The sequence below is a fragment of the Sorex araneus genome, chromosome 6 (genome assembly GCF_027595985.1).
Source record: "Sorex araneus isolate mSorAra2 chromosome 6, mSorAra2.pri, whole genome shotgun sequence".
NCBI lineage: Eukaryota > Metazoa > Chordata > Mammalia > Eulipotyphla > Soricidae > Sorex > Sorex araneus.
This window is the reverse complement of record NC_073307.1, coordinates 27,667,386-27,686,627: the sequence shown is the minus strand read 5'-3', so window position 1 is coordinate 27,686,627 and position 19,242 is coordinate 27,667,386. Positions and strand designations below refer to the sequence as shown.

Sequence of the window (19,242 nt, the reverse complement as noted above, 5' to 3'; positions counted from 1 at the left end):
AACATGCTGATGCCAGTTCACACCACAAGTGTTTCACTTATTTGTGGTTTATTTACATAGAATGCAGAGCCAGTATAAAATTAAAGAATAAATGGATGGTAAGACTATTTACAAATCAAATGTTACAGGGAACAGAGGTGTCATTCAAGTGCCGGGCATGTGTGAGGCCCTGGGTTCAAGCACTACCCATGAATTCATGGCCTCAAGTACTGTCTAGAGTGGCCCTACAATAAGAAGTCAAAATTTCATTTCTTTTGTAAAGATGATCATTTCCTCAATTACTTAAAGCAATAAATATATTAAAGTTTTCAGAAAGCTATCTTACTGGAAACTTTTTAAATGTATACATTAATAATTACTTTTAGGGGGCCGGAGCGATAGCACAGCAGGGAGGGCGTTTGCCTTGCACGCGGCCGACCCGGGTTCGATCCCCGGCATCCCATATGGTCCCCCAAGCACTGCCAGGAGTAATTCCTGAGTGCAAAGCCAGGAGCAACCCCTGAGCATTGCTGGGTGTGACCCAAAAAGCAAAAAAAAAAAAAAAAAAACCCTTTTAGTTCATTTTAAAATATTAAAATATTCTGCATAAAAATCATCAGTGGGGGGCAGAAGAGGCAGTACAGCAGATACTAGCACACAGTCGACCTGGGTTCAAACCACTATACCACATGCGATGCTCAAGCTCCACCAGGAGTGCTCTCTAAGCACAGGTAAGAGTAAGCCCTGAGCACAACTCTGAATGTGGTCCCCAAACAAAACAAAAATCAGAAGGGACTAGAGAGATAACAAAAGCAGAAGTTCTGAAGCACTGCCAGGTGTGGCACCCCAAAACCAAAAATTAGCTCTATGAAAATACTTTCCCAATTTAAGTCCCAATTTCTCATAACAAGAATTACAGCTGTCTACATTCAGTTCTAACTTACTTTCATAAGGCTCTAGGTTTTATATGAGCCTGAAAACAACCTACACACATGTAGATCTACTCGAACTTTTCTACTCAAACTTCATTTAAAATGCTCTCTTCTCTTTCTAAATACATCCACTTAAAAGTTTATCACATACCCATTCCTCCAAGATCCCTCTACCATTAAATTCACTCATTTCCTAAAGCCATTTGCATCTCATTTGGCACTTAACTCTTGTCTTACATTAGGATTATTTACTTTTACTGTTCAATCTTACACACACACACACACACACACACACACACACTCACTCACTCACTCCCTATTTAAGCCTCTGGGGAACAAAAACTATAGATATTAACTTTCCCTCTCACCCCTAAAGTGCTTACATACAAAAGATACTGTTCTCAAGAATATGACAGATCACAACCACAGTGTTACTTCCTTAAAAGCTCAATGGTCAGTGAGAATTTCAGAATGTGACGTCACCTACCTTCTTCTATCCATATACAGTTTCCCATTTTCTTCCTAAGGTTTCAGTTATATTTTATAATAGAGAATAGGAATACATCTTCTGCTGCATTTCAACTATCAATTCAGGCCTGACAGTACAGAGGTTAAAGTGCTAATATTGCATGCAGGTAAGCCCTGGCTCTACCCTCAGCACCATATGATCTCCCCAGCACTGCTGGGAGCAACCCACAAGCACAGAGTTGGTAGTAGTCCCATGAGCACCACCAGGGAGATGCTCACATTTTAGTAGCCCCAAGTGACCCCAAGACATTAAAAAAAAAAAAAACATAAAACCAGGGTTGGAGAGATAGCACAGCAGGTAGGGCCTTCGACTTGCACACTGTCAACCCTGGTTCAATTCCTAGCATCCCATATAGTCCCCAGAGTACCCCCAGGAGTAATTCCTGAGTGCAAAGCTAGGAGTAACCTCTGTGCATCACCAGGTGTGAACCAAAAAGTTAAAAAAAAAAAAAAAACAGAAAATCTTATCAATCCAATAAGCCATTACTACTAAATGAATTACCTTTAAAGCATTTTTTTCTAAGAGTATCTAATATGAAACACGTACAAAAAAATACACCTATACAGGTATGACAAATTTCTCTTTCAATATTGTACTCTCAAAATGTTCACCAAAATGTAAGTGCTAGGCTATAACATTTCAGAACCATACTTGGCAAACTGAGAAGGTATATATACTGAATCTGTCTATAATATTCACAAAGAAATTATCTGTTCAACCCTTTAAAACTTTTATTTGTACTACCCAAGCAAGAAAGTCAAGAGGAAATTATGTGAGCATAAAAGACAAAAAGAAAGTAATTTTATTACTTTAAGATGTAAAAGATGGTTCAAATGCATAGAGTGCATACTCTGGTCCCCCAAGCACTACCAAGAGTGGGCACCCCACTTCCAAAAATGCACACATGCAGCAAACTATAATCGAAAAAATGGTAGACATAGTTTCTTCCCCACCCCCGCCCCCCAAAAAGAAACACATTTTATTAAGGCATCAGGATTTACAATACTGTTAATTATACTTTTCATGAATACATCATTCCAACACCAGGCTTTAAAAATTATATAAAGACTATCTCACAGTGATTCAATAAAAATTTTAAAAATAAATAAATAAAAATTATATAAAGTTACAGATATATTTGGGGGGAAAGAGGGGGGAAGGTGGGTAGTGCCAGGGATGGAACCAGGGCCTTGCAAGTATGAAGCCTGAGCTCTACTGACAATTCTGCAGTCTTGGGCTTTTTTTTTTTTTTTTTGGTGAGTGTAAGGGGAGAGGGAGAGGCATACCTGGCAACCCTAAAGGCTTATTCCTGGCTCTGTGTTCAGGGATCATTCCTGATGGGGCTCAGAGGAGCATATGGATTTTCAGGGATCAAATATGGGGTTGGTCATGTGCAAGGCAAATGCCTTCCTGCTGTGCTATCTCTCTAGCCCAGTTTTTTAATTTTTATTTTTTTATGAACTAGATACACCACTTGCCAGTGCAGTGGAAGACTCTTTTTGTTGGCTCTCTTTCTCATCCCACATCTCCCCAGGAGGGAGATTATATCTTCATTTTGCATCTCAGACATAGTTTCTTTCATTTTCTTTTTTCTTTTTGGGTCACCCCCAGAGATGCTCAGGGGTTAATCCTGGCTCTGCACTCAGGAATTACTCATGCCGGTGCTGGGAGATCATATGGGTTGCCGGGGATCGAACCTGGGTCAGTCGGTCGGTCACGTGCAAGGCAAACGCCCTACCCACTGCACTACTGCTCCAGCCCTCAGACATAGTTTCTTAAAGTTTACACTAAAAAATAAATTTTTTTCTTATTAGCTGCATCTTTATTTGCATGTGTTGAGGATATACTTATTTGCATATATGGTAATAAAGTATACCTAGATTTTCTGAAATGTTTATTCCCTCAGAATACTAAACACAAGGTTAAAGAAACATGCTAATATACTGAAGAAAGCATAAACTCATTGTTCATAAATTTAAATCATTTCATATTCTGATTAACCTAAATTCTATAGTGCAATTCTGTTTTAAGGAGGTTCAGCCCAGGATAATGGGTGGATTAAGTTCAATCCTCAGAACCTCAGGATCCCCAAACCTCACAAAGACAGTCCCTGAGCATTCCAGGTATAGCCCCAAAAGCATACACCCACACTACCCACTTCTAAAAAGAAGGTGATTTGGGCCAGAAAGATAGCAGGGGCACTGTTCTGCACTCCAGGTTAAATCCCTTGCATCCCATATGCTCCCCGAGCCCATCAGGAGTAATCCCCCCCTCTTTTTTTTTTTTTTTCTTTTTGGGTCACAGCGGGCATTGCACAGGGGTTACTACTGGTTTTGCACTCAAATTACTCCTGGCGGTGCTCAGGGGACCATATGGGATGCTTGGGATCGAACCCGGGTGGGCCGAGTGCAGGGCAAATGCCTACCCACTGTACTATCGCTCCAGCCCAGGACTTGAGTGCAGAGACAGGAATAACCTGAACATCCCAGGTGTAGCCCCCTCCCCCAAATTTTTTTTAAAAAGGGAGGGGCTGGGGCTGGAGTGATAGCACAGCAGGCAGGGCATTTGCCTTGCATGCAGCCGACCCAGATTCAATTCCCAGCATTCCATATGGTCCCCTGAACACCACCAGGAGTGATTCCTGAGTGCAAAGCCAGGAGTAACCCCTGAGCATCGCCAGGTGTAACCCCAAAAAGAAAAAAAAACGGGGGACCCGTAGCAACAGTACAGCAGGTAGGGCTCTTGCCATGCATTCAAGTGACCCAGGTTTGATCCCAAGGTTCCCTGAGAATAGACAGGATTAGCCCCCCTCCTCCATAATGTCGGCTGTCGCCTGAAAACAAGCACTGTAGCACTGTCATCCCACTGTTCATCAATTTGCTCGAGCGGGCACCAGAAATGTCTCCATTGTGTGACTTGTTGTTACTGTTTTTGGCATATCGAAGTATCGAATACGCCACAAGTAGCTTGCCAGGCTCTGCCGTGCGGGAGGGATACTCTCAGTAGCTTGCCGGGGTCTCTGGGCTCTCTGAGAGGGACGGAGGAATCAAACCCGGGTCTGCCGCGCACAAGGCAAACACCCTATCCACTGTGCTATGGCTCTAATCCAAAAACAAGGCAAAACAAAAACAAAACATGTACTGTAAGGGCATTCAAGGTTATTACTCTTTAATCATCCACAAATTTCTAAATCATAAATGAGCTACTTATTATGACATTAAAAACATTTACTTTGAAAGTTCAACTAGTGAATATATAAAGTAAACCTACTTTCAAACTATTTTCTATCATGCTTGATGTGGTACCGGTGACCCCAAATGGCCCCTGAGCACCATGAGGCCTGGATTCCCACAGAGCACTGCTAGGGGGAGCTTCTATAAAGAATGTTTTTTTCTAATTCAAACTTGTAATATATTTAACAGGATTCAGAAGTTCTTCTGCACCCCCTTGAAATTTGGGGTCACTTCCAGTGGTGCTTGGGAGCTACTCCCAGCTCTGTGCTCAGGGGACCATGTGATGCCAGAGAACTGAAGTTGGCACCATGTGAGGCAAGTGTCTTAATCTCTGTACTACCTCCCTGGCTCCGAAGGAATTCAGAGGATTTTATAACTCAGATTTTAAAATCTGTTTCTTCAGTACATACCTGAGCTACGTGTAAGGTACAATGTTAAAACTGTGGTTCGAGTACATATACTGTGCCAGACACTGCACCAGGGCTAAGGAGGTAAAAACTGTATGTGCCTCTCAACTCCAAGACATAGATGCAGTTAGCCTTACTAAAGACAGGTGGGGGTGGGGGTGCCTGGAGTGATAGTACAGAAGGCTGGGTGTTTGCCTTGCACGCCGCCGACCTGGGTTCTATCCTGGCATCTCACATAATCCCTTGAGCACTGCTAGGAGTAATTCCTGAGCATTGGCATGTATGATCCAAAAAGAAGAAAAAAAAAAGGTGGTGGCCTGGAGAGATGGCGCAAATGGCTGAACAGACCCTAGGCTTTGAATACAGGGAGCCCAGACTCTACACCTGCCACTGCATGGTGCAACAAGTGCTAGCCAGGCGTGACCCCTGAGCACAAAGCTGGGGGTAGATCCTGAGGACTGCAGGGTTATGAACCAAAATCCAACGGGGTAGGATAGGGCAGAAAGAAGATTCTGAGAAAAGCAATTGTGCGGGGCTGGAGCGATAGCACAGCGGGTTGGGCGTTTGCCTTGCAGCGGCCGACCCGGGTTTGAATCCCAGCATCCCATATGGTCCCCTGAGCATGGCCAGGGGTAATTCCTGAGTGCATGAGCCAGGAGTAACCCCTGTGCATCGCCAGGTGTGACCCAAAAAGAAAAAAAAAAAGCAATTGTGCACATTCAGGGACAAGAGATGGATCACAGTTTTAAAATGGAGGTTGAGGGAGATATAAATGGGATCAAACTATGGGGCCTAAGCAATAGTACAGTAGTTAAGGGGCATGCTGACCTGGGTTCGCTCCCTGGCACACCATATGCTCCTCCAAGCATATAAGGAATAGCCTCTGAGCACCACTGGGTGTGGCCACCCCTCCCCCATAAAGAGGGAACAAATTGAAATCTGTGGATTTGTTTCTCAAATCCAAAGACTATAAAGATGCCTTTCCTAAGAAAATCAAATTGGGATCATTAATAATATAGTTTAAATATGAGGTAGGAGAGATAGTACAGTGGGTAAAGCATTTGTCTTGAATATGTTCAACCTACATTTGATCCCTGGCAACTGATATGGTCCCCAGAGCCCCACCAGGTGTGATCCCTCAGCACAGAGTCAGAAGTTAAGCCCTGAGTTCTACCAGGTGTGGCTCAAAAAACAAAAAAAGAAAATATAATACTAATTCCAGTGTTCTTCTGGGTTTGGCCTGCTTACACATACCACAACATTAACAATTTTAACTTATCATTTTACCTTTCTCAGACCCAACAAAATCATCACTAGTATAGCACATTAAAACTTGATACTCCTGAGCACAGCCAGGTGTGATCCAAAAACAAAACAAAATGAAAAAACTTGGCACAAACAGAGAAATAAAATCAAAACACAGCAACAAAGTCCCAGGGGAGCATTTGGCTATCAGGCAGTCCATGGAAACTGAAGCACTACTAACAAGTTTAAAGAGAAGTGAAAAAAATCAGATCCACAGATTAGAAAACAATCCTATGGTGGAGTAAGTAAGTAGATCAGAATGGCAATAAGGAAACAAATGAGAACACTGTCGCAATGAATAAGGTGAAGAACTAAACTAAAGTGGTAATAGCAGAGATGTACGCAATGTAAAGATAAGTCTGGATTTAAAGATGTGAAGGAAGTCGAATCTTGAGGTAAGCCAGCTATGAGCAGTAAAACAGGAGTCAAGGACAACTGACAGTTTCAAAAAAGTAATTTATTCTGTGCAATTCACAAAGAAAAAGAAAAGAGTAGGATCTGGGAGTAAGGCCAGAAATAGTGAACTAGTTAACTTATACAGGATGAACACTTTAAAGGGACTATTTGATCAATCTACTTTTAGACTCGCCCCATTCCACATTTTTTCTGTCCCTCATTCACAAAGCTATACAAGATAGGTCAGAGGGATGGTATAGCAGGTAGAGTGTTTGACTTTCACACAGTCAACCCAGGTTCGATCCCCGGCATACTTCGATCTCAAGCACTGGAGTTAGTTCCTGAGTGCAAAGCCATAGTAATCCCTTTTGGTATGGCCCAAAAACCAAAACCAGAACCAAAACAAACAGAGCAACAAAGCTACACAAAAGCAACATGTCATAATACAACCTACAGTATGATCCTACCTTCAAACTACAGTGCACCAGTACTATCTGAATCCCTAACTGAAAGCAAGGTCAATGACCAGATCCCGACAGTTTTATAAGCAACATATGTATATATGTATGTGTGGGAGTGTGCATATATACAACTATACATACTGCACATTTCTCAACCAAACAAAATTCCTTAATAATGTGGAGAGATAGCTCAACCAGTTAGCGTGCATGTTTCATGAGCAGGAGACCAGGATTAGATTCCCAGTACTATATGATCCCTCAGCACTACAGGAGTGATCCACAAACACACAGCAAGAATTAGCACACCCACCTGCCTTCACCAGCACCACTGGGTACAGCCTCCAAAGCAAAAGACAAAACAAAACTCTATCATCACCAAAGTAAAAAGAAACTATATAACGAACTGCTGACTGTTAGGCAAGCCTCAGATTGGTATCCACTAAGATCTAAGACAGAAATCAACAAGCATTTTTTTTTAAACCACATGGTAAATATTTTGGGTTGTTTGTTTTTGGGCCAAACCCAGAAATGCTCAGAGGTTATTCCTGGCTCTGTACTTACAAATCACTCCTGGTGATGCTCAGGGACCCATTCAGAATACCAGGAACCAAACCCGGGACAGCTGGGTGCAAGGCAAACGCATCATGACCCACTGTACTATTACTCCTGGTGGTGTTAGGGGAACCATGTAGGATGCTGGCAATCAAAACCCAGGACTGCTGGGTGCAAGACAAACATCTGACCCACTGTACTATCTCTCCAGCCCCAATATTTTGAATTTTGTACACTATACTGCACTTTGCTCTGACTCCAGCACCATGAGGTGCTAGGGATTGAGCACCACACGAGCTCTCTGAGCACTTCCAGGTGGGGCCTTGGGGACCCTCTGTGGTCCCCAAGGTCCCTGAAAAATAATAAGGAGGCTCAAAAATAAATATTTTTTGAAAACTGTGGCTCAGTAGTATAGCACATGTCTCACATATGAGATCCTAAATTAATTTTTCTCTTCTTCCTCCTTTCCTTTTTTCTTCCTTTCTTTCTTCTTCCCACACCTAGGGGACACTCTCAGCTCCATAATTGGGGGTTGCTCTTGGTGGTATTTGGGAAACTGTGCAGTGCCAGGGCACAAACTGAGGTTTGCTGAATGCAAAGCACGTGCTCCAGCCCACAAAGCAATCTATCTAGCCTGAAAAAAAAAAAAAAAAAAACTAATAAAAAACTATACAGGCCAGCAAGATAACATCTTTCCTTCCATGCAACCAACCCTGGTTCAATCCCTGGCACTACAGGGTCCCCTGAGTACCACCAGGAGTAACCCCAGAGCACTGCCAGCTATGGCTCCAAAGCCTAAATAATTAGCCATAAGTAATTAGTATGAGGTGAAGACATTAGTTCATTTTCTGTAGTGAGAAAATTGAATTCATTTCATCTTTAGCTCTTAGAGGTAAAAAATGAAATAGTATAACAAAGTTTTTCACTAGTGTGTCTTCCCTAATAGACTGTTAGAAGGCCCCTAGACGGTTATATAACAAATAATGAAGAAAGATAAAAGTAAAAGAGGGAGCCAAAGGGACTGGTCTTAACTGGAACAAGGTGGAGAATAAAGCAAAATTGAAGGTAAAGGAACTTGTACTGGGGCTTTGAAACAGTGAAATTTTAACAGGCAGGAAACATAAAAGAAAAAGTGAAATTCCAGAAAAAAGAAATGGCAGCAACTACTAAAGCAGCAGGAAAGCCTGTTTATGCAATGTTGGCCTTTATTCACCTCTTTATAAAACTATCTCTTCCCTTATAATAACATGAAAAGGAAAAATCAAAACTGAATTACATAATTCCAAACTAACAAAATGAGAAACATTCAGGCCCAAAGCAACCCCAGGGAGCTCAGGTCCAGGACTGATCATAACAGTATCTCTGGGTGCCATACCGGCACCCACACATACCTCTCCACAACCTTAAGAGAAGAATGCATGCAAATCTTTAATCTATCCTAGGAAATGATCAAAATAATCCGTTTAAAATACTAACCCACTAAAGGGTATAGAACTATATAGTACTAACTAGTAGGGAGCTAAGCCTTGCCAAGCTGGGTTTGAGTCTCAGCATCACCTATCATCTCCCAAGCACCACCAGTAATAATTTCTAGATGCAGAGCCAAGAGGGACCCAAACCTGAGCATGGCTGGGTGTGACCCAAAAAACAAAACAAACAAAAAAATACTACCCACTAATGAGCTTGAACAGACAGGCTGGGAGAGGTAGTCAAGAAACATAAGGACAGCCCTTGCCTCACAAATATTTAAAAAATAAATTAAAAATAAAATACTACTAGGGCTAGGGATGTGATTGGAATGTTAGACCACATGCTTTGTATATGAGATTCTGAGTTCGATTCTTCAACATCACAAACCCCCACACCACCAGGTATAACCTCAACAAAAACTGTTTGCCTGTTTTGTTTTTAGAGAACAGTCAGGGGATTACATGGGGTGATAAGCTCAAACCCTGGTAAGCTGCATATAAGTCACTGTACTATTACTCAAGTCCCAACAATTTTTTAAATAATAAAATAGTACACATTAAGGACTGGAAACGTGGCTCAAGTATACAAGTCTAGCATGGTGCATGAAGCCCTGAGGTCAATCTCCCTGAACCAAATACACACCCCCTCCTCCACCCCCACTCCCAGTAAGACTGGGAGTAGCCCCTCTCAAAAAAAAATAGTAACCATGGGCCAGAGAGATAGCACAGCTGGGAAGGATGTAACTGACCTGGGTTCAAAATCCAGCACCCCATAATGGTCCTCTGAGCCAGCAGAACTGATCCCTGAACACAGAGTCAGGAGTAAGCCCTGAGCACAGCCAGGTGTGACACTGTCCATGCCCCGCAAAAAAAAAAAAAAAAAAAAACTATAAGTTGTGTATATATGCCTAAAAGCACCATGGTTCATCAGACACTTCTAGAGAGGTAATGTCACGTGAAAACCCTTCCCTCAGAACATTCCTCAGGTTACAAGTTTTTAAATATAGTCAGCTAGGGGCAAGAGAGATAGTACAGGGACGGAGCAATAGTACAGTGGGGAGGGTGTTTGCCTTGCAAACATCGATCCCCGGTCCCCTGAGCACCGCCAGGAGTAATTCCTGAGTGCAGAGCCAGAGTAGCCCCTGAGCAATGCCAGGTGTGACCCAAAAAGAAGAGAGAGAGAGAGAGAGAGAGAGGGAGAGAGGGAGAGAGGGAGGGGGGGGGAGAGAGAGTACACCAGACAGGGCTCTTGCCTTGTATGCAGCCAATCCAGGTTCCATCCCCAGTACCTCATGGTCCCATGGTCAAGTCCAACCAAGAGTGATCCCTGATAGTTAATGTGCTTGCCCTGTCAATCAAATGCGGTTCGATGCCCCACAGTGCATATGGTCCACCAAGTACTGACAACCTCCAAGTCCTGAACAGAACCAGGAGGAAGCCCTGAGCACAACTGGGTGTGGCCCAAAACCCAAGAAAATAAAATGTTTGAAAATATTTTGGTTATATACTCTGGTTCTAATTATTTTCTATGTAGCAGTATCACTAAAATTCTCAGGAAACAATGCTGGTGAAAATGAACATCAAGGGGCTGGAGTGATAATACAGCGGGTAGGGTACTTGCCTTGCTTGTGGCCAACCCCAGATCAATGCCTGGCATCCCATATGATCACCCTAGCACCACCAGGAATATTTTATGTAAAGCTAGGAATAACCCCTAGGCATCGCTGAGTGTGGACCCCCACAAAAAATTAACACCAAGACCAATAGGAACAATTAACTGTATTGTTTATTATTGCCCTCTTCCATTTACTAGAGTATCATTTCAAACAACCAAGATGAGTGAATATAGAGGGGCACTACGAGTGGGTTTTGCTTTTCTTACACCAAACAAAAACGTAGCAAAATAACAGGTCAGCATAGCTTAAAGAATTCTGCAGTCAATGCTAAAACATTCTTTCACAATAAATGGGACCAGCAAACAGCCTCTTAGAAATCAAACATAACTGTGCCAATTTATCAGAAGAAATGAAAAAGGAAATGTGAAAAACCTGGGGTGCTTAATAAGCAAGTGAGTAAAAACAGAGATCAAAGGGCCAACCCAGGACTGATCTCCAGGACCCCATATAATCCCCCAAGCACTGCCAGGAGTGCAAACCCCGGAGTATCAATGAGTGTGACCATCTCACCCCCTCAAAAGGAGGATTCAAATGTTGAGAAATCTCTGTAACACAAAGTTTTGGGTGTTTTTTTTTTTTTTAATGGTAAGGTATCTGAAGAAAAGAGTTAAAATAGTGGCCAGAAAGATAGTACAGTGGGTAAAGCACTCGCATCTCCGACATCCCATCTGGTCCCATAGCACCACCAGGCATGACTCCTGAGTGCAGAGCCCGGAGTTACCCACAAACACCGCTGGGTGTGGCCAGCTAACCAATAAAAAAAGTTAAAATTAAAAAATAAAATCTAAGTCATCAACATTTAAAATATACATGCATTTCTGGGGTCCTTGTCCAGGCGTGCTTTTAATACTTAGGACCGTTCCTTTGATTTTATAAAAAGAGAAGGCTTGTACATTTTGGACTCCATTCTAAGCCAGTAGATGGCCACAAAAGAAGAAATACCTGTTTTCTTTGTTCCTCTCAGGTAGACATAAAACAATGTCATTCACCATAACTCCTCAAAAAAGTAAGATAACTTTTAGAGAGCTTCACCTTGTCATATTCTGTAGCTGACTGAGATTTTCCCCCTTCAAATGCCAATCACTTACTCATTCAACTTTCTCTAGGTGAACATTGCTCATGAAAACTTAGATTGAGTACCTTGACAGAGTAACAAATTTCTAATTCAAATTATCTCGTTTAATTCAAACTACTAAGTGTATAAAATACTGGGAAGGACACAGAGATACGATATAAATATGGTTCTTGCTATGCAGACTATTATGAACCTGTAAGAAATCTGTAGCACAAAGCAGAATATAGCAAGTCACAAAAAGGGTACAAATAACTGAAAAGCACAGAAAACAGAATATTGTCATCTGACAAGCTGAAAGTGTATCTTAAAGAAAATATTCTGTTTGTAAGAATTCTTACACAGCTACATCAAAGCACTATAGAACCACCTCAAAATTGTACACTAGTTCCAAATTAGCTAAGCTAAAAAACATAAACCCTTTTAGATCACAATATCCTTATCTTGTCCCCACTTAACACACAATTTTATTTAAAGGGAAATTTTATTTAAAGTCCCTGAAAGCTAACCCAAAAAAAAAAAGTCATTTTGGAAATCACCACAAAGTGAATGAAACTGCTGGTCTTAAAAGAAAAAGAAGAAAAAATAGAGCTTACAGGTAAATCAACTTTAAAAAATAATTTAAAATAACATTATTTGGGGAGCACCCCCCCACACTCGAGGGGTCGGTTTAGAAATTGAGAGACGCAGTGATGAATAAGGAAAATAAGCCGGTGAAAAATTTAAAAGCCAGCTTTGTTAAAAACCAAGTGGCCACTTGCCAACACTTCTGTATGCACGTATTACCAAAATGATTCTAGACAGGCACACGGGCCACAAAGACTCTTTATCAGACGCCAAATTAAGAGATTTCTCATAAACATTTCCATTTGGGTGTTAAAAGACAGTTAAATTAAAAAAAAAAAAGCGGCCCTTGGCAGAATTAATACTGAAACAAAGCTTTAGACTCTAAAAATAACAACAACAAAAACCAACAGATTTTTAAACGTCGCATTTTACAAAACACTATCATTCACAGGCACCGAAAGATAAATTCGGTCCGGAGCGGAGGGGGATGGGGGAGAGGAAAAAAAAAAATGCCGGTGACTGGAAAAGGGCCAGGTCTGAGTTTAAAACCTCCATATGGCCAGCAGGGACGGAAGAAATCGCCCAATTCTTCATGGCAACTACAGCCTAGGAGAGCACGAACTCTTCCCCGCCGAGTCTCAACTCCCGACGCGAGCATTTCAGACCCGCACTTTCCACTTCCTACAAATGGTGTGTGTGCGTGTGTGTGTGTGTGTGTGAGTGTGAGCGAGAGAGAGAGAGAGAGAGAGAGAGAGAGAGAGGGGGGGGGGGAGAGAGAGGGAGAGAGAGAGAGAGAGGGAGAGTGGGGGAGCGCGAGAGCGAGCGAGCGAGCAAGCGAGTAAGCGAGTGAGCGAGCGCGCAAACGAAGGGGACCCCGCCAACTCCGCCGAGACCCCCACGCTCCATCCTCAAAAGAGTGGAAGGGAACAGCAAAGTGGAAGGAACAAAGCACTGACGTCAATTACGAGATTAACCCCGGGCACAGGCAGCTGGAGGAAAAGGCCTAAAACATCAATATCCACCGCCCTGCTGGTCGCGGCGCACAGACCCAGCCCGGGGAGGGGGGTGGCGGAGGAGGGGGTCCAAGATTCACACCCCCCCTCCTCGTTCCCATTTTTAGTCAAGCCCTACGCTCGTCGAAGGCGGAAATTTTCCTCCCCCCCCCCTTTTTGGCGGGGGGGAGGGGGAGCCGCGCGCAGGATCGCGAGAAGGAAAGCGAGAACTAGTAAGGTGATGAGAGCCAGGATCCAGGCCCATTTTCTCTCCCACTAGAAATAACTTGAAACTGAGGAGGGTTGTGGAAAGGGAAAAAAAAGAAAGAAAGTAGCAAATCAGCCGCGGACATTCCCTGAGGGGCGAGACGCGCTGGAAGGAACGGGAGGGGGCAGGGCGGAAAGGAGAGACGGTGGAGAAAGAGACAGGGGTGCCAAGTGGGGTTAGGATCGGGTTAGCCTTTTTTTTTTCTTTCTTTCTTTTTTCCTTCCCCTTATTTTGAGTCGCGGGTGAGGTGCGGGGTCGGGGGATGTGTGGAACGCGAAGCGGGGTGGCGAGGCGGGGGCGGGGGGGCAGCCCGGAGCCCACCACCTCCACCCCTCCTCGTTCTCTCCGCCCACGTCTCCCCCCCCTCTTCACACACCCCCCGCGGTCCGCCCCGGCCCTCCCTCAGTCGCTCTCTCGGCCCTTCTCACCTCCAGTCCCGGCTCCGCTAGGCCCGAACCATCTCCTGGCCGCGGCAGCGGCGGCACCGGGCCTGCACCTTCACCGGACGCGCATCCGAGTCCTCCCGGGGGTCCCGGGGGAGGCGGCGACGGGCTGCCAAGGGCGAGGGGCTCCGGGCGGCGGCGGGGTGAGGGACGTCTCGAAAAGCACCGGCGGCGGCGACGCGCCTCACACGGAACGGGCGGAGGACCCGCCCCGCTCCATGACGGGCCGGGCGGCCGACTGAGGCGGCTGACGAGGAGCTGGCACCGGGATCCCCGCCCCGTCCGCTGGCGGCGGCGGCGGCTCGACTCCCGCAGCCCGGACTGTGACTGACGCAGCGGCCGCGCCACCCATGTGACCAGGCCGGGCGGGGGCGAGGGTCACGTGGTCGCGCTGGCTCCTCCCCCGCCCGGGCTGACGGACTGGGGGGGGGGCCGGGGAGGCTGCGGGCCTGCGGGCCCGAGCGGCGACGTGGGGCCCGTGACGTGCGCGGCCGTCGAGGGGGGACGACCCCGGGCCGCCCGACAGAGGACCGGCCCCAGTGGCTAAGGCCCGAGTGCGGGGCCCCCGCGGCCGCGTCGCGGGCAGGTCGGGCGGGCAGGACCGGGCCTGCACCGCGCGCGCGCGCACCCCATTCTGCGCGTAGCCGCTAGCGAGGTTCGGAAGGGCGGGGCCGGGCCCGGCCGGATCGACCGGTTCTGGGGCTTTTGTGAAGAGGGGCAGGCTGTCCGCCTTTCCTGGGGGGGCTCTCACCAAATCCAAACACGGCGGATCTGCCTCTTGATGTTGACGTGGATGCCCCAAGACTCAACAGGTCGGGCTGAAAAAAAAAAAAAATGACGTCTGCAGGGAACTGATATCCAAGGGCCCTTGGAACCTCGTTTGAACTCCAAACCGGCCCTCCGACCCCACCCCCCATCACCCTCCTGGAAACAACATCTACCACTCGTGCTTTTCTTGAGCATCGTTTTCAACTCTTCCTTCACCTCTTAACACCATGCAAGCTAGGGCAAGCTAGAATTTAATTGAAATAATAGACAACTACGGAGAATTTTCAGTGTCACATAGAACCCGGGATGGTACCTGTCCAGAAAGGGGGCCTCTGTTCTTCCCACTCCTTCCTATTTTATTTCTATGAAAGAGCTTCGTGAATCTGGGCGTTCTTTAATTTGGGGAGTCTTGCTTTTGTTTCTGCTTTCTACTAGATAGGAAGCAAGCATTTAAATTTTGTTTCCAATATAATCCAAGGGTTTTGAAGATAGCGATAAACTCTAAAAGGAATGTACATATGAAAATGTTAGTTCAATTCTATGAGCACTGCCAGGAGTGATTCCTAAACCCACTGCGCATCGCTGGGAGTGGTCAAAAAAAAAGAAAATATTTTTATCTTCACTAAAAACTGTTGAATCGCCAATGTCAACCATTTCCTTTAAATTTCTTTGGTTTTAAACCACATTCCACCGTGTTGCTCGCGGTCTATAGGCTACTGCCTCAGCGCCTCACAAGTACCATGAGATGACTGAGCTATCGCTCTCCACCCCACTTCTAATTTCTTTTTAACCATTTATTCCTCCCTTTGTTTTGTTTTGGGTGCCACGCCTTGAAGCGGGGTGCTCACTGCCTGTGGTGCTAAGATCATCCCCAGGCCTCCTACACACAAAGCATAAGCTCCTCAGCAGCTTCAGAAAAGATAGTGCCAAAGAGAGAGGAGAGGCTATGGGTGCCTGGCCCACTACCAACCCAGACTCAGATCCCATCATCACAGGGTACTGAGCATCTTCAGGAGTGTTCACTAAGCACCTTCAGAAGTGTTCCCTGACAGCAAGATGTCATCCAAAACACAAACAAAAATGCAACAAGAAAGAATAATTGTAATTTTACACAATAATTAAAGAAGTAGTAAAATACAAATTAGAGTTATTTACTCAACTTTACAAGATGGTCCTTTACTAGCTTTGAAATAAGTATTTGTCTAAACTAATGATCATATGCATTCTGTTCTAGAAAGGATCATCATAAGGTTGGGGAGATGACTCAAAGAATAGGAGTACAAGTAGGAGCCCCAAATTTGATGCAGAGCACTGCATGTTCTTCTGAGCATGTGCCAGGAGTGGCCCCCAGCAACAGTGTGGTTTTAAAAGTAAAATTACAAAAGCAAACAAAGAGGGGAGAGTTGAAGTCATCATAATTTTTCAATATGAAATTGGACCTTATTTAAAACCAAAAGTGGGGACTGGAGTGATAACACAGCCAGTAGGGCATTTGCCTTGCATTCAGCCAACCCAAGCTCGATTCCCAGCATCCTGTATGGTCCCCAGAGCACTGTCAGGAGTAATTCCTGAGTGTAGAGCCAGGACTAAACCCTGTGCATTTCCAGGTGTGACCCAAAAAGCTAAAAAAGTTTTTTTTAATTGGGCAAGAAAACTGAAAACTTCTTTGACAATATTCTATGTGTACAATATTCTTACACATTGAATATTGCTCCAGGGGCTGGCGCAATAGTACAGCAGGTAGGGCATTTTCCTTGCACGCGGCCCACCCAGGTTCGATTCCCAGCATCTTATATTGTCCTCTGAGCACTGCCAGGGGTAATTCCTGAGTGCAGAGCCAGGAGTAACCCCTGTGCATTGCTAGGTGTGACCCCCCAAAAAAAAAAAATTTTTATTCCTTTCAACAATGAGGAAAAAATCCTAAAATTATTTCTCAATTTCTAACATTTTAATACTTTATCATTTTACTTAATCAGATAAATGTTTTATCTTTAACTCTGTGTTCCAGAACAACATAAACCAATGCCCACAGTAGAGAAACATCAGAAAATACTGCCCATAAAACTGTAAGATAAAGAGCCAAAGAGTACAATGGGTAAGGCATTTGCCCTGCACTTAGTTGACCCAGATTTAATCCCTAGTACCTTATATGGTCCCTCAACACAGAGCAAGGAGTTACTAGAGTACGACAAGGTGTAACCCAAAACAAGCAAATAAAATAACCTTATGCTTCAATAGTCAGACTTTTCTTTGAAATTTTTGGAAGCTGGGGATCAAACCCAGGTCAGCCACATGCAAGGCAAGTGCCCTCCGACAGTACTATCACTCAGGCCCCTGAAACTTTTTACTATTATATTTTCTGTTCAGGGGTCCTACCTGATAGTGCTTAAGCTTAACTTCTGTCTCTGTGCTTTGGGATAACTTCTGGTGGGACTGAAGGCAAAATACACAGTGCTAGGGATCAAATCTAGGTCAACTAGGTGTAAGGCATATACCTTATCAGTTATACTATCTACCTGGCTCTTTAGTTTGTTTTAAGACATACACAACTAGCTGTGCTCAGGGTTTATTCCTGGTTCTATGCTCAGGAATCACTCTCGATAATGCTCAGGGGACATATGTGAGTGCAACACAAACATCCTACTCTGGGCTAACTCTCCAGCCTCAATGTGCAAAACTCTAAGGCTGGGGAATGTGACTCAGTGGTAGAGGATATGCCTTGCATGTGTGAGGCCTTGGCACCAACAACAAACAAAAATTTTAAAACTAAGGGCAAGATTTTAAAGTGTTGACTGAAAAACATCAACAATCCAGTGGTGTTCTGAATTTCCTTTTGTTGGGGGGGGGCGGTGTTCAGGGGAAGGTGAGCATCTTACCCTGTTCTATCTGACCTAAGATATGAATTTTTGTCAGGTTTTTTACCAGTTTTTTTTTTAGACATAATTTGCATAAAGTAAAATTTGTCTTTTTTTTTGAGGTGCTGGGGGGTCAAACCTGGGCCTCACCCATGTAAGGCCACTGAGCTACATCTATAGCCCCAAATTCATCTTTGTTAAAGTAAAGTTCATTCTGTGAATTCTGACAAATGCATATAGTGATCAGCACAATTCCATAGTGGTGGAGAGTCCACAAATATTACTTTGTGCTTCTTTGTTGTGGACCCTCCACCCCAGTTCCTGAAAACAGTGACGTGCTTTTGGTCCCCTATACATTTGCCTTTTGGAAATATCATAAAAATGGAATAATATAGCATTTAATGTCTGGCTTCTTTCACTTAGGTTCATGTTTTTAAAGATTCATCCATATTGGGGCTGGAGCATTATCACAGCAGGTAGGGCGTTTGCCTTGCACGCGATCGACCTGGGTTCGATTCCCACATCACATATGGTCCCCTGAGCACCGCCCAGGGTAACTCCTGAGTGCAGAGCCAGGAGTAACTACCCTTGTGCATCAACGGGTATGACCCAAAAAGAAAAAAAGAAAAGATTCATCCATATTGTTAACTATATAAGTAATTTATTCCTCTTCATTACTGAGTAGTTTTTTACTATATAGATATAACAAAGTTTGCTTAATCATTCTTCAGTTGAAGAGCTTTGGTATTTTTCAGTTTTTAATAATTATGAAACAAATCTAATACAATATACATGTATAATATTTCATCCAGCCTTCCAATTTACTGAAAATCACATCTTGATATAGAAAACACCAAGTCAAAAACTACATTACTCCATATTTGGAATCCAGTTGTTCCATAAGTTCATCTCACAACTAGAGACAAGCACTGTGGCCAGGAGTGGGACCCTTACCCAGCACATGTATGAACGCTACAGCACCCTTAATATGCCCTATAACCAGAATGTCTGTAAGTATCACAACTAAGGGGGTAGGGCGATAGCATGGTGGGTAGGGTGTTTGCCTTGCACATGGCTGACCCAGGTTTGATCCACAGCATCCCATATTGTCCCCTGAGCACTGCCTGGGGGTAATTCCTGAGTGCAAAGCAGGAGTAACCCCTGAGCACTGCTGGGTGTAACCCAAAAAGAAAAAAAAGTATCAGAACTATGTGACCTTAACCATCATCACCAAACACTAAAATCAAGTGTCAAAGCACCATAGCCAAACATGAAGGTCTCCTGGTCATCACTAGCTCAATAACCTGAATGGAAGGGACAGGGAGCTGGGGAGATGAC

At 44.3% G+C, this 19,242-nt stretch overlaps 1 protein-coding gene across 3 annotated transcripts in view; it reads right to left on the bottom strand.

Annotated features, from left to right (window-relative positions):
- The window catches only part of AFF4 (ALF transcription elongation factor 4), a 94,812-nt gene extending 80,201 nt beyond the window's left edge, over window positions 1-14,611 (bottom strand). For all 3 annotated transcript variants that reach the window (XM_055141420.1, XM_004609858.2, XM_055141421.1), the window contains exon 1: window positions 14,267-14,611. The gene's annotated coding sequence lies outside the window, so the exon portion shown is untranslated. The remainder of the gene's footprint in view (window positions 1-14,266) is intronic.
- Window positions 14,612-19,242: the final 4,631 nt, after the last annotated feature.